The following is a 15,261-nucleotide window of genomic DNA, read 5'->3' as shown; positions in this document are numbered from 1 at the left end:
ATTCGTTGTGGCCTAGACACCGCCGACTCACTGGGCAGATCGATTGCAACGACGGTAGCGGTCAGACGCCACGCCTGGTTGAGGATAACTGGATTTTCAGGGGATGTCCAAAGCACACTTATGGACATGCCCGTTGATGGCCGTCGCCTCTTCGGCCACAAAGCAGACAGAGCGTTGGAGTGATTTAAGGACTCACGGGCTAAGGCCAAGTCCTTGGGACTCTCTGCAGTCCGCCCTCCTCAGTCTTCTGGTTTTCGCTCCTTACGTGGCACCGGAAGGAGAGCCCCCCAGCATTCGCAACAGAGCCACAAGCCTGCACAGCAACAATCCCAGCACGGACGCGGGTTCCGCCATGGCGGACCAAGGGGCCAGCGGGCAGGTCAGTCCACCTCCACCCCGGCCACTACTGCCTCCAAACCTTCCTAGTCCGAACTTTCAGGCCCATCAAACGCCAGTGGGCGGCAAGCTTCGCCATCACCTCCCCCACTGGCGCACCATCACATGGGACAGGTGGGTTTTAGAGATATAGCATTCAGTCCTTAGCACACATCCTTTTTTTACCTAAACCTAAAACCCCAGCTTCAGTATTTTAGCTTACTCATCTAGGAGGCAGCCGGGAAAGCATCATGAATACGTTTGCGAGTGATAAGGAGAAAAGGGACAAAGAGGCAGATGATCTGTTTAATAACGTGACCAATCAAGGGTCTAATACCACTCCACAGCCAAGTGGACAATCCTCTAAAAAAGAGGGCATGAAGGATAAGTTCTTGAGACTGGAAAAGATGAGACTTAGTGAAATGTCCAGGTGGTGGGATGCAGCAACCTTGAGACAATACATAAAAGTAAAAAGAGTACCTAGAGGACTAAGATCCCAAATAATACCCACATATGAGGATCTGGAACCAGATCTATTAGCGGACTGGGAAAAGGAACTAAATAACAATTCGAATAGACTAATGGAGATCCTAATTGAAAACTGTGACAGAAAGGTTGCAAAATTGCAGAAAGACATTGAAACGATAGAAACGGAAATAAAAGACCTTAATTTACCAGATGTAATGACAAAGAACTATGTAATTCTAAATGAGATCATCGAACGACATGTCGCTGATATCAAACAGCGGAAAATGAGGAAAATTAAAAGAGACGAAAGGGACTATGCTAGCGGTAGAATTTTTACTTTTGCCAAAAAGTATGATCACCTGATTCCGAAAACAGTACCCACCAAAACGGGGCAGGGCACATCAGCTCATTCTAGTACTACCTCACTAGATACAGACTTAACTAGTGATAGTGATCCGGAAAGGGCAGATACTACGGGTAATGTCTCCAACGAGACAAGTTTTTTGTTAGAGGTCAGACGGATAAAGAAAGGCAACAGAGAAAATCGCAGACCAAATCAGGGAGAAAAACAAGGAGGGGAAAACGAGGGGGCAAGAGATACGGAACGTCCCGGGGTAAGGACCAGATCCTGGAATGTGAAGAAATGAATGATTTAACGGTTATGAATTTGTCAGATTTAGAACTTACGAATGATATGGTGTCAGTACTCTCTAAAGGGATGAGCTTTTGCCCTAGTAGCATTGGTGATATATGTACAACCAAAATTGATTTGTTTAAGTTTACTAGACGCCTAAAACTGAAAAAGCATTTTGAACTGAACAAAGTGGCTAATAAAGACATGCAGCAAAATCTTGGTTTATTATTACCTAATGAACAAACGATACAGGACTTACTAGACACCAGATTGTTGTTATCTTTAACTGATTGTGAAGACGAATTAGTGTCGACTGACATAATAATGAGAGACCTAAACATTGACCCAGATTATAGTATCACTAGCAAATTAAAAGAAAAATCTAAATGGACACCCACACTCACTGCAGGCAATAACATAGACCTATTTTATAAATTGGTCACGGCTGAACTAGACAAACATGATATCAAAAACACGGCCTCACGTATGAAGAAGGATAATCTCACACAACAGGAAAGAATGGCACTCAGAACACTCAGTAACAACAGGGACCTAACCATAAGGGAAGCAGACAAAGGGGGAAACATGGTGGTCATGCGTAGCACAGACTATGAACAAGAAATACAGACCCAACTAAATGAGCATAATTGCTATGAAGCCCTAATAGGTAATCCTATGTGGATGCTAACTAAGTATATCAATACACAATTAAGAAAATGGCAAGAACAGGGACTGCTCGATGAAAATGAATACACCTATCTCAAAGTAGATCGACCAAGATACCCATGCATATATACTGTACCTAAGGTACATAAGAACCTTCCTTTCCCACCAGGTAGACCCATAATATCCGGGATAGGTGGACCGACAGAGAGAATATCTGAATATGTAGACATTTTTCTGAAGCCTTTAGTAACCAACTTAGCTTCATACATAAGGGACACTAAGCATATTCTGAGTATTCTAGCGGATCTAAACTGGGAGGATAACATGACTATGGTAACACTAGATGTAACCGCTTTGTACACCAGTATAAAAAGGGACATTGGCATTAGAGCTGTCAAAAGGATGTTGAACAGAAGGGCAGCGAGCTCCTGGAACCATACAGAAATGCTCATTGAGATGATAGAACTCATATTGGACAACAATGTGTTTCTCTTCAAACAACAATGGTTTAGACAGACACAGGGAGTAGCGATGGGCTCCAGATTTTCTCCCTCGTATGCCAACCTTTTCATGGGTTGGTTCGAGGAGACGAGAATCTGGGGCCCATTGGGTGCAGAATTTAACGACTCTATTTTATTCTGGGGTCGTTATATTGACGATTGTATCATGATCTGGACAGGGACAAATACCAAACTTCTAAGTTTCCTTGAATTTCTGAACAGTAATGAGTGTAATATTAGATTCACCATGGAACACAGTAAAACACACATATCATTCCTAGACGTGGAACTATATATTCACAATAACAAAATTGAGAGTAGACTGTACCGCAAGGCAACAGCATGTAATTCTCTGTTGCACGCCAGCAGTGCACACCCCTACCACCAGATACGTTCCATTCCTTTTGGAGAACTAACAAGAACCAGACGAAATTGTAGTAGGGATGAAGAATTCCACACACACAAGAAAGGAATAATATCAAGGTTCAAAAGGAGAGGCTACAGCAAACCCTTACTTAAAAAAGCTGAAGAAAGAATAGACAGAATGACCCAACAGGAAACATTAAAAGATAAACCCAAATAGGAAGACAAAGATCAAAGGATCAGATTGATTACTGGGTACAACAACTGGTCGGCGGTTCTGAAAAAGATCCTTAATAGACACTGGCACTTACTAAAGGCAGACAATACCCTCAGTGAGTACGTCACGGACAAACCAGCCATAACATACAGGAGAGGGGTCTCATTGAGGAACCTACTGAGCCCTAGCTATCCCAAAACGGTTGGCAGGACTAATTGGCTTAGCCAACATTCATGTGGTTTCTACTCATGCGGTCACTGTAGCTCCTGCAAATGGGCTGATGATCGCAAGACTGAATTCTTAGGACCAGAGGGAAGAAAATACAAAATCAATTCTAACATCAATTGTTTAACCAAATTTGTTGTATACATAATACAATGCAAATGTGACAAACACTACATTGGTAGTACAATGAGACCCTTGCGGGATCGCATAGGGGAGCATACAAGAGCGATCAGACAGGTAGACATGAGATACCCACTTGCAGCACACATGTCTACTTGCAATGCACAAACAGGCAACCGCATATTCAAATTCTATGGAATAGAACATGTCCCAATTAGTCCAAGAGGAGGCAACAGAGAACTGACACTAAGACAAAGAGAGGCCCAATGGATCTTAAAAATGCGTAGTGTGGAACATGGTCTTAATATTGACCATGAATTACACTACTTCCTAGGCAGATGAGACCCTCAGCACTTTTATTCGAGTTAGCATGCACATAGTCCTATTTCACAGTTCCTTGTTTACCTTGACTTATTACAGTATAAATAATTGGATTACTCTACCACACACTGATTAGAGTAGCACCAATAACCCTAATGACTAATACCATATGTTGAATTTATCTAAAGATGTGTTACTGTATGCATTATATTTAAAAGTATGTTTTTCCATTTTGCAACTTTTTTCTGATCATAGGTTTCTTATGATATGTTTTATATTACCATTTTGATTTATCTATTAATTACTGGAGTTCTTAATCATCTTGTACTGGTTTTAAAAGCTGGAGAGACCTATTCACAGAATATAAGCATTAATACAAATTACTTTATATACTTCCAAGATGGCCGAATCTATAGCCACTTCACGTTAAGTCCTTCTTCCACCCACTGCATGAGAAGAAGGAACCTTATGCTAAGTCACGTGATCACGTTTTGACGCACAGAAACCGGAAATATAAACATTAGAGAAACAAACTCGCATAGAAACACTTCGAAAAGGGAAACCAGATACAGGCAGTATTCCGGCCCGATTTTCAGTAGAATACGGTAAGCGTAGCTGATGCCACACAGGCGGCTTCGTTTGAATATTAACTTTGCAAGCGAGCGCGGTGAGAATATTGTTATAAACTCACCCGGCATTCTTCTTTTGAGTGTCCGGAAACAACGTGATTGTTATCAGGCTGTCTTATCAGAGCCGGCCTTAGTACATACTGGGAAGTCACGCTATTCTTAATTCATAAGTAGGCAAACGCAACGTGGGGACAGACATTGACCAGGGCATATATTTACTCATCATGGTTCCTTTTGTTGGGCTTGCAAATGTTACAGCGCTTAATAATTACTTAACCTCTCTTCGAGAGTAAACGCTCTGACTAATATTAGACCAGCGTTTTCTCGTGTGTCACCATTAACATTTTTCTGACACAAGCAGAACATGTAGTTTAAATAAACACACCAATTTTTGACGCTAAATTTAAGATACAATACACGAACAAAATATATTTACCCTTGTTTTTAAATTTACTTTTTACAGTACTGGAAATAGATTATAATAGCACCTGACCACTGAAAAACCGCAGAGGAATACTGACGAGACCACTACTGAAACCATAGGTGGTTTGGAATATTCACCACTTAATAAGTAGGTGCTTTCTTTAACAAACAATGCCCTTGTTTACTTTGGCCCTTGAACGTGTTGAGTCCTTCACATGAATACTAAATAAGATTATCTTTATTCTTTTTTAGAATTACCAAAACGAACGAAGAATAGGTAGCTATGAGTGCACAAAATAATTAATTCACTGTCATGGTCTGATTCAAATGACACATGGCACGTTAAATATCGCTGCATGACCGCACACATAGACGCACCACTTCCGGTTTTAAACACACTATAATGAACCCAGCGACATCACATCACGATTTTGTTCACTTTTACCACTCCAAATCACGACTAGCTCTGATTCCTTCAGCGTACTTCCCCACTTTAGCACGTTTATACAGCTCTCTCCATTCTTTATTAAAATCATAATTAGCTTATCTTAACTATTATTACTGTACACATTAAAGGTTACAGCTATTGTGCATAGTGTGTATCATGGACGACCTGCTCACCCACTTGTAGCCGGTTCTTGAGTCTCACCACCAATTTGGTTTGGCATTGCCACTGAGTACGTGTTTTCTAGTAATGTAATATACAGGTTCTTAATTTTCTTTTGAAACACAGCCTTGAAAAAGTCGCGGGATTCACTTTCCCATGTAGCGACGAAACACGTGTCGGCTGGATGTTGTATATCTCACGGAAGACACCCAATGAATAAAGAACTACTCACAAAAGGAGACCAATTTATTCTGTTCAACAAAAATTCTGTAATGTTATTGTGAAAACACCTGACAATTTGTTTCTGATACAAAAAAAAGGATGTGTGCTAAGGACTGAATGCTATATTTTGTAGAGCCTTGGCTCTTTTTTCTGGGGAGTTGGGCGGTACTTCCCACCTTCTAGCACCGTCATATTACTTCAGACAATTAGATAATTTATGCGTAATTTCCCTGTGGCGCCGTTACCTAAACCTAAAACCCCAGCTTCAGTATTTTAGGGTTTTAGAGATAGTCCGAAGGGGCTACTCCCTCCCCTTCAAGACTACTCCTACGGCCATGCCACCTCGGTACCACCGTATGCCGGGGGATCACTTGGTCCTTCTTAAGCAGGAAGTTGCGGCCCTCTTGGCCAAGGGGGCCATCGATCGCGTTCCGACGCCACAAGTAGATCGTGGTTGTTATTCCCACTACTTTCTGGTGCCAAAGAAGGACAAGGGCCTGCGTCCTATCTTAGACCTCCGGAAGGTCAATCGTTTCCTCCGCAAAGAGAAGTTCAAGATGCTCACTTTGGCTCAGGAGTTCTCTGCTCTCGATCCATAAGACTGGATGGTAGCGCTGGACTTGCAGGATGCTTACTTTGCCATCCCGGTCCTGCGGGCCCACCGACGCTACCTGCAGTTCACGGTAGGCCACGAGCACTTTCAGATCACCGTGCTCCCTTTTGACTTTACCAGCGCCCCTCGGGTGTTCACGAAAGTGATGGCGGTGGTCGCAGCTCATCTGCGCAGATCAGGGGTTTCATTCTTCCCCTATCTCGACGACCAATTGTTGAAGGAGGGCTCGCCCCAGACAGTCTTCTCCCACCTCCAGACTACGGCCGACCTCCTGCATGTGCTGAGGTTCGACATCCACGTACCGAAGTCGCACCTGATTCCCTCTCAGAAGATCCTCTTCATCGGAGCGGTTCTGGACATGGCACAGTTTCGGGTCTATCCTCCCGAACAGCGAGTCCCGGATTATCGGGCTCCGATTGCGATCTTTCAGCCCTTGTCCCGGGTTTCGGTCAGAGTGACCCTGAGGATGCTGGGCTTCATGGCCTCCTGCATCCTGCTGGTCGATCATGCAAGGTGGCATATGCGGGCTCTGCAGTGGGACCTGAAGTTCCAGTGGTCTCAGCATCAGGGTAACCTGTCCGATCACGTCCAGATCTCGGAGGACACTGCAAGACAGTTGCAGTGGTGGCTCAAGACCCGGCATTGGGTCCACGGCAGATTCCTCTCCCTTCCCCAACCGGAGTTTACAGTGGTGACGGATGCGCCCCTCCTGGGATGGGGCAACCACATGGAAGAGGCGGAGATCAGAGGCCTCTGGTCTCCGGCGGAGTCTAAGCTCCATATCAACCTTCTTGAGCTTCGGGCGATCCGACTTGCACTGAAAGCATTCCTTCCCTCTGTCAAAGGGAGGGTAGTGCAGGTGTTCACAGACAACACCACCGCCATGTGGTACTGCAAACAAGCAAGGCGGGGTGGGGTCGTGGACCCTATGTCAGGAGGCCCTGCACCTCTGGACATGGCTGGAACATCAGGGCGATTTCCTGATGGTTCAACACCTGGCAGGTTCTCTGAACGGCAGAGCGGACAAACTCAGCCGCAGGTGCATGATGGATCACGAATGGTATCTTCACTCGAAGGTGCTGCAAGGTCTCTTTCAGCAGTGGGAAGAGCCTTGGTTAGATCTATTCGCCACCGAAGAGAACGCGCAATGTCATCAGTTTTGCGTGTTGGAATTTCCAAGGCAGCAATCGCCCGGCGACACTTTGTCACAAGTGGAGTTGCGGTTTGTGGTACGCCTTTCCGCCTATACCACGTCTGCCCAGAGTGCTGAAGAAGATCAGGCACAACCGGGCACAAGTCATCCTTGTAGTCCAGGACTGGGCTCGAAGAGTATGGTATCCCGAGCTACTCAGTATGAGCATTGATCCTCCAATCAGACTGGCTCTTCGGGAGGATCTTCTGTCGCAGCAGCAGGGGACGGTCCTCCACCCGAACTTGTCCAGCCTCCACCTCTTTGCGTGAAGTTTGTGATGTCATTCTGGCAGCCAGGCTTCCCTCCACGAAAGTGGTATACGCCTGCAGGTGGAACATATTTGTGGCATTGGTGCACAGCAAAGTCTGTGGATCCCCTTTCTGCCCCTCTTTCTGAGGTCCTTTTGTTCCTTCTTTCTTTAGCCCGGCAGGGCTCTGCACTAGGCGCTATCAAAGGTTATCTTTCTGCCATTTCGGCCTTTCTCAGGCTCCCTGACCAGCCCTCTCTTTTGAAGTCCCCTTCACAACTGTCCTCTTCGTCTCTTGACCTTGAAGTCTGCCTTCCTGGTTGCCATCACCTCCGCTAGGCGAGTGAGTGAGCTCCAGGCCCTTTCTTGTAAGCCTCCTTTTCTGTTGGTTCATCCGGACAAGGTTGTGCTCAGGCCCCGTCCTCCTTTTTGACAAAAGTTGTTACGGCCTTTCACATTGGGCACACTATTACCTTGCCTACCTTCTTTCCGCCTCCGCATCCTTCCAGAGAGGAGGAGAGGCTCCATCGCCTAGACCCAAAACGTGCACTCTCATTTTATCTCAACCGCACACAACAGTCCGGGTGGATGACCAACTCTTTGTTGGCTACGTTGATACCAAGAAAGGTCAGACGGTACACAAGAGGACTATCTCCCGCTGGGCCCTTGTGTATCAAAGCCTGTTATTCTTTGGCTGAAGAAGAACCTCAGGTAGGGTTTCGTGCTCATTCCACTAGAGCTACTGCAGCCACTACTGCATTGGGACGTGGTGTCCCCCTGCAAGACATCTGTCAGACAGCCACGTGGGCCTCGCTGCACACGTTTACTAAGCATTACTGCCTGGACAGCCAAGTCCGGAGAGACGGCTTCTTTGGCCGTTCTGTTCTCCGGTACTTAGTGGTGTGCTCTTGGTTCGCAAACCAACCACGGGGTTGGTATTGCTGGGGTATCTATTTTAAGGTAAGGAATCTATCACTATGTGTTTCTTTCAGATGAACAAGTTAATTACCTTCGGTAACAATATATCTGTAAGAAACATTAGTAGTGAGATTCCTTACCGCCCCACCCATCCTCCCCGTTCTGCGAACTGATTTCTAGGGTTAAGGTCATTCCTTTCAGGGCCCTAGTTTCAATGCACCAGTGGTCAGTATCTTGCATGGCTCTGCATTCCTGGCGAGGAAAGTTGTGACGTCAGCGAGCGTGGACGACGTCTAAGTAGCGCCCGCAACGTCATCTCGGTGACCACGACGCCAACGATGGACAAGGAGCCGCATGACGCCACCTACTGATGCGCAGAGATACTGCTGACAAAAACTTTTCGGATCCAGTCTGACGCCTGGGGGTAATTTTACGGTAAGGAATCTATCACTAATAATGTTTTTTACAGAGCTATCGCTACCGAAGGTAACTTGTTCGTTTGCATTTGTTGATCACTATTGAGAGCAGTGGTATCAGGGAAATGCGTAAGCCAATTTCCATGACCAATTTATCAACAGCGCATTCCCCATAGACTAAGGTATGGCTATCTGTTTGCGAACAACTGGCATTTTGCGACTTGTGGTATTGTGAACAAGTCCATTGTTAGACTTCCCCACTTTATGAAAATTCTCTTTAACACTGTTTGGTTCAGTTCACACTCATGTGAGAGGGATGCTTGTTGGCTCAGTTTGCCCGCTAATTCGTGGCCTACTCCCAGTATATGTATCACCATTATTGTTATCGGTCTTTGGATAACCCATCTCCATATCTGCTGTGCCAGGTTTGATCGGTGAAAATACTATTTTCTCCCTGGTTTTTTGAGGTAAAACATTGTTCTTGTATTGTCTGTTTGTATTTGTCTGGATATGTTCCACAAGTGCTGTTGAAAGGCTTTCAACGCTACGAACACAGATTTTAACTCCACCAGGTTTATATGTTGGACTCTTGTGGGTTCCATATTCCTCTAACATTTAGTCTCCCCATGTGAGCTCCCCATCCGATATGTGAGGCGTCCGTGGTAATGGCCTGCGCTGGAGCTGTAGTCAAAGGGTCTTCCTGCTTTTACATTTGTCTTGTTCCACCATCTCATTTTCTCCTTTATTTTTTAACGTGAAAACCACTAGATCCTCCCTTCTCCACACCGCTTGTGACCATTGTCTCCGTATACGTTTTTGGATTGGTCTCATGTGAAGCCTCGCATGTGGTGTTAGTGGTATACAGGAAGCCATCATTCCTAATAATTTCCCCACAGTCCTCACTGACAGAGACTGACACTTCTGGTACCGAGGGCTTCTTGCGTTATGGCATGTATTCCTTTTTCACGTGGAAAAGCTTTTCCCTGAATTGTGTTTATCTTTGCTCCCAGAAAGAGTTTCTGTTGTTCTAGCATGGGTGAAGTCCTTGGGTGAAGCATGAATACCAATTTGTGCAGTTTCGTCATCACTTTTCTTATGTATTTTTTCCACTTTTATGTAGTTTGCTCTTACCAGCCACTCGTTCAAGTATAGGCAAACATGTATTCCCCTTCTTCTCAGATGCACGGCTACATCCGCCAGGTACTTTGTGAATACTCTTGAAGCCACCTTTATGCCAAAGGGTAGTACTTTGAAATGATAATGTGTCTTGTTATCACAACCGTAAGAACTTCTTGTGTTTTGGGATCATTGGGATGTGTAGATAGGCATCCTTTAGGTCAATGGTTGCCATGAAAACCCTGCTGGACTGGAGGAATGACTGCTTGTAGAGTTGTCACTTTGAATTTCTGTGTTCTTATAAACTTGCTTAAGAAAGAGAGGTCTAGTATCGGCACCAGCGTCTTGTCTGGTTTTGGGACTAGGAAGTATGTTTGATAGACTCCTTGATTTTTCTCCATTTCTCCCTGGAGGCTACTTTTCTTCTGCCTGTTTTTCCAGCAATTCCTTTACTTCCTTTTGAAGATATATTATCTCTTCCTTCATTTGTATTTTTTGCTTTGGATATGGTTTTGGTGGATGTTTCTCCCACTCTATGCAGTATCCATGTTGGATTATATTGAGAACCTATTTATCCGATGTCACCTTCATCCACTCCTAGAGGAAGTTTCCTATTCTTTCCCTCACAGGTGGTGTGTGTGAAGTCCAATTTTAGTGAATCACTTTGTTGCTGTTGGCACCCCTCTGTAGTGAGGAAATGAGGTTAACTGCAGACATTGCTAAGTTAGCATAAGTAGTATATGCTTGACTACCATTCTGCCGCTTTTGCACACGACACTACATGGCTCTGTTCTCGTGAAATACTTTGCTGGCGCTGCTTTACATGAGAACTGTCTACCTTTCACATATCCAGCGGGGCACCGCGCTCTCTGTCTGCAAAGCCTGTTCAAGGTCGAATAACAATGTATGCTGTTAATTCACTTTGGTCAGTCCCACGCACAGACATAACATGAAGCACAGCGGCCCAACTGAAACTCGGGTGCTTTTAATATGGCATTACATGCATGAGAAGGCACTTGCAGAAAACCTTTCCAACATAGAAGAGCTGTGCTGATCCTGAGATGTAATTCACTGCATCTGATCTCGTAGGTATGGGGTCTCGCTGACAAAGCCCAGAGGTCTTCTATAATTATTCTAAACTAGCTCATGAGCATGGGGAGGTTGGTAAAAGGAGCTATAGTCCTGTTTCCACTGTCATAATCTGATTTCGTCTTTTGTGCTTTATGGAATTGTAACAATGCTAATTATATTGTTTTTATGCTGCTCGTATTGGATAGAGTACTGCACCTTAGAGCACATTAAAAATAAACATTTTAAACTATAGTGTCTCTGATAATTCATGTTGTGGACAAGTATGAGTGTGAACGAAAGAGCGTCCTTGTTTCCCACTATTCCTGAGAGTTTACTAAGTCGCATGTTCTAGGTTGTCTAATCATTGGTAGCTTTGCTGTTGTAAGGAGAACGAATGAGACACTAATGCTAGTCGGATTGGGGTTCTGAGCACTGAGGTGGCTTTTTTGGTACACAACAATACACCAAGGTCCTGGTTTCCTGCGCATAGTTCTGTGCATGAGCAGAATCCCTGCAACACCTCTTGATGGCAGGCTTCTTCCTCTTGTTCTACCACAAAAGGAGTGTCTTTGTGGTGTTTGGAATTCCCGCTGATGTGATGTTGACTGTGGCTGGCCTGCACTTTGAAAGCATTGGTAAGGTGTCCCTGTTTGAAAACCACCGCTTCCGGCAGGTCTTGTAGTCGGGGCGATATCACTTCTTGGCTGGCCCCTAAACGTTAGGGTCAATTGACTTGGCCTTTTTCATTGCCTTTTTTAATTTCTTGCAGCCTGAAGTCTGCTGCTTTACAAACAAATGGTCACAATCAAATGGGCTTGTTGACTATGTTGTCTTGCACTTTGTTTTTGAAGCCGGATATCCTTAGCGATGTGTGGCATCGTAATGTCACTGTCACCATCTGTCTTGCTGCTGTATCTGTGGCATATAATGCTGACTTTAGGCATGTGTTAGCAATATCTTTTCCCTTTTCAGCAATGGATTTAGCTCTTTCCTGATATTAAGACAGGTGCTCCATTGACTGCCATCTTTTTCCAGTTTTGCGGTGCATATCTAGTTAGTTAGCAACATGTTTGAGTTTGCTATTCTCCACTAAGAAGCTGCTCCTATTTCAAATTTTCTTCCCACCATTTTTATCCTCCTGAATTCACAATCTAGAGAAGGTCCAGAGGTGATAGGAATATTTATTATCTTTCTAGCTGTGGCTAAGATGATGTAATCTCCCACCACATTGCCTCAGATGTATGCTTGGTCTTTAGAGGAATGCTTGTATTTTTTCTACACCCTGGGAGTAACTGCCCTGAAGGTTGCTGGTTCCTTAAATGACTCTTCCCCTGATCCATGATGCTTAGGTGCATTGGGAGGAACTCAGTTTTGATTTCTGATGAAATCAGTGTCTCCAGTAAGAAACAGCTCAGAGACTTTTCTTTCTCAAGTTATATTCCACACCTCTCAGCTGCTTTTTTGACCAGTTGATTGTACATGGTCACATCATCTGAAAGCGATGGCCTAGAAGGATAGGGGTCGATGGTTTCTACGGGGAGTCTGCCTCGAGATCCTGCCACTGGTCTGCTTAATCATCAACGTCCTGGTAGACTGTCCTTCTGTATCATTTTCATAGAAGAGCCCCTGTTCCACTTCCTCCTGAGGCTCAGGTGTTGAGGAGGGTTGTTCAAATTCATCCAAATCCTTCTCCTCAAGAGCCTTCCACCGTAGGTTTCAATGGCATCCAGCAAAGAGGCTTCAAATTCCTCTTTCCTTTGTAAGATGGCCGCCATAACGGCTTCAAGTCTTTTCTTGCGTTCTATTTCGAGGATGTTCATCAGCATCGAATGAAGGTGTCGTTCTACTTTTTGAAGTCTTAGATTCAGTTGCTGTCAGTATAGCTGCAATCTTCATCTTTGTCTCAGCTTCAATCCTTTTAGACACTGGGACCAGAGGGGATCTTTGTGCCTTGACTTCCCTCTGGTCGGTGAAATTTTCAGCGCCCAGGCAGACTTGTGTTTTTGGGAGTCAGTTTTCAACTTGACCACCATTACCTTTTTTGGAGTTACCGTTTTTTCTTTCGGCTAATAACGTTCTTTTCTGACGTATATGATCTTTTCTACGCAATCTTCTTCTGCTTAGACGCATCAACTTCTTCACTCAACAAATCTCTAAGTGAGGTAGTTTGCTTTTGCCCCTTCATAGCATAGTGTACAAGCCTTTGTCTTGCACCTTCCGTATTTTCACCTTAAACACCTCGCAGGATTCTGACTCTTTGTCGACTGGCAAGGCAAAGATTGCAGGCCTGATGGCTGTACCTCTGTGCAAATGTATGGTGGCACTGTGGGCAAAAAATAAACTGTCTTCTCCATTTCAGGAGGAGCAGGGGATCCCCCTGCCCGTGCAGTCTCCCTAAATGAAAAAACTCCACTTACTTTGAGTTTTGCTTGGAGTACTCAGAAATCACTTCCTTCAATATCACAATGTTTTTCTTCAATTTTCTTTTATGAAAAAAAAAACCCTTTGCTTCTACATATTCTTCCTGTAGAACGAGATCTTCCTGATTCTTCAAGACACAACGGCGGTAAAAAAAATCTGAAGATAGTGACCAAGAGTGAGGCTTCCGGGGAGGAAGTCTGATGTCCGAAGAGGATGGAACAAGCACCAAATGGTAGGGACCATCAATGCCCAGCACAAAAAACAAAACAAAAAAGGGATAGAGAAAAAAATAAAAGGACTACTATATAAGAAACTCCAGATACAACCATGAGATGGCAGAATGCACAGCATGTGAATCCAGTAAAGGTTCACACCACAAAACTAAACAAAACAAAAGAAACAATATTTGATCTTAGTGTAAACTGCAGTAGCTGACCAACTCTTAAAGAAGCATCGCTTAACCCACCAGCTAATAAATACAACATAGTGCAAGGTATAACTGCCTGATTCAAAGACGGTCTGAAACAAGTCTTCAAACAATAATTCACACACCTTGTTCATTTTGCTTCATAGCCCCTTCTTGGAGAAGGTCTTCTTGCTTTCTTTATCACACTCCTGCATTTATCAGGTAATCAAGGTGTTGACATTCTAGTTTTTTCACTAGTAATGCAGCTAACTCATGAGACTAGATCTAGTGACATCTGTCCTTGCTTGTTTATCAAAATATTATCTTTCTCTACTGGAGGTCTAACCACCCTTATGATTGACATATTGTAAGAAAGTGGGTTTCTGTTGCAGTAACCCCCCCCGAATAGCTGATGCACTTTTCCTTGTTTTGCCCTGGGCTCCTGCCAATCAGGTGCCCAGGGGCTGTGTTCCTTCCCTAAAAACTGCCTAACAGCCAAAACCCAAATTGGCAAACCCTGGCCACATGTCAGCCCCTGGTAAATGGTACCCTAGGTACCCAGGGCCTTGTGACCAGGGAAGGCCTCCAAGGGCTGCAGCACTCATTGTGCCACCCTTAGAGGCCCTGTACCCTAACACACACACACTACTCTTCCAGGCTGAGTGTCTGGATACAAGACAAAACAGAGAGTGTGCCATGCCCACAACCTACACTGCCCTGGCATACATCAGCCACCCCTCTAGCTGGGTGCCCTATGCCAGTGGTGTGGGCACAGAGGCAAGAGCCCAGTGCCCCTACAGTACCCAGGTCCATTTCTGGGTCCTGTAAGTGCAGTGCTGCCAGCTAAGAGTATATGGTGCTGGGAGCTTGTCAAACACGAACTCCACAGTACAAAGCACCACAGAGGGCATCTTAGAGAGGCCCCCTGAAACCTAAACCTACAATCCACGTCTGTTCTGAGGCTGCCTAGGCTGCCACACAGCAGACATGTTGCTGCACCCCTGGGTAGGAGAGCCCCTGCTCTCCTGGGTCTGCAACAATGCACATCCTGGGCGAGGTGCTAAATCTCCTCCCCCAGGACGGGCAGAGGG

General features: G+C 44.8%; 1 protein-coding gene across 15 annotated transcripts in view; it reads right to left on the bottom strand.

Moving 5' to 3' along the window:
* Window positions 1-15,261, bottom strand: part of UBR5 (ubiquitin protein ligase E3 component n-recognin 5) — a 2,036,132-nt gene that overhangs the window by 1,159,437 nt on the left and 861,434 nt on the right. The window lies entirely within an intron of this gene.

The sequence above is a fragment of the Triturus cristatus genome, chromosome 5_1, assembly GCF_964204655.1.
Source record: "Triturus cristatus chromosome 5_1, aTriCri1.1, whole genome shotgun sequence".
NCBI lineage: Eukaryota > Metazoa > Chordata > Amphibia > Caudata > Salamandridae > Triturus > Triturus cristatus.
Note: the sequence above shows the minus strand (reverse complement) of the source record. Positions and strands in the feature narration are given on the sequence as shown.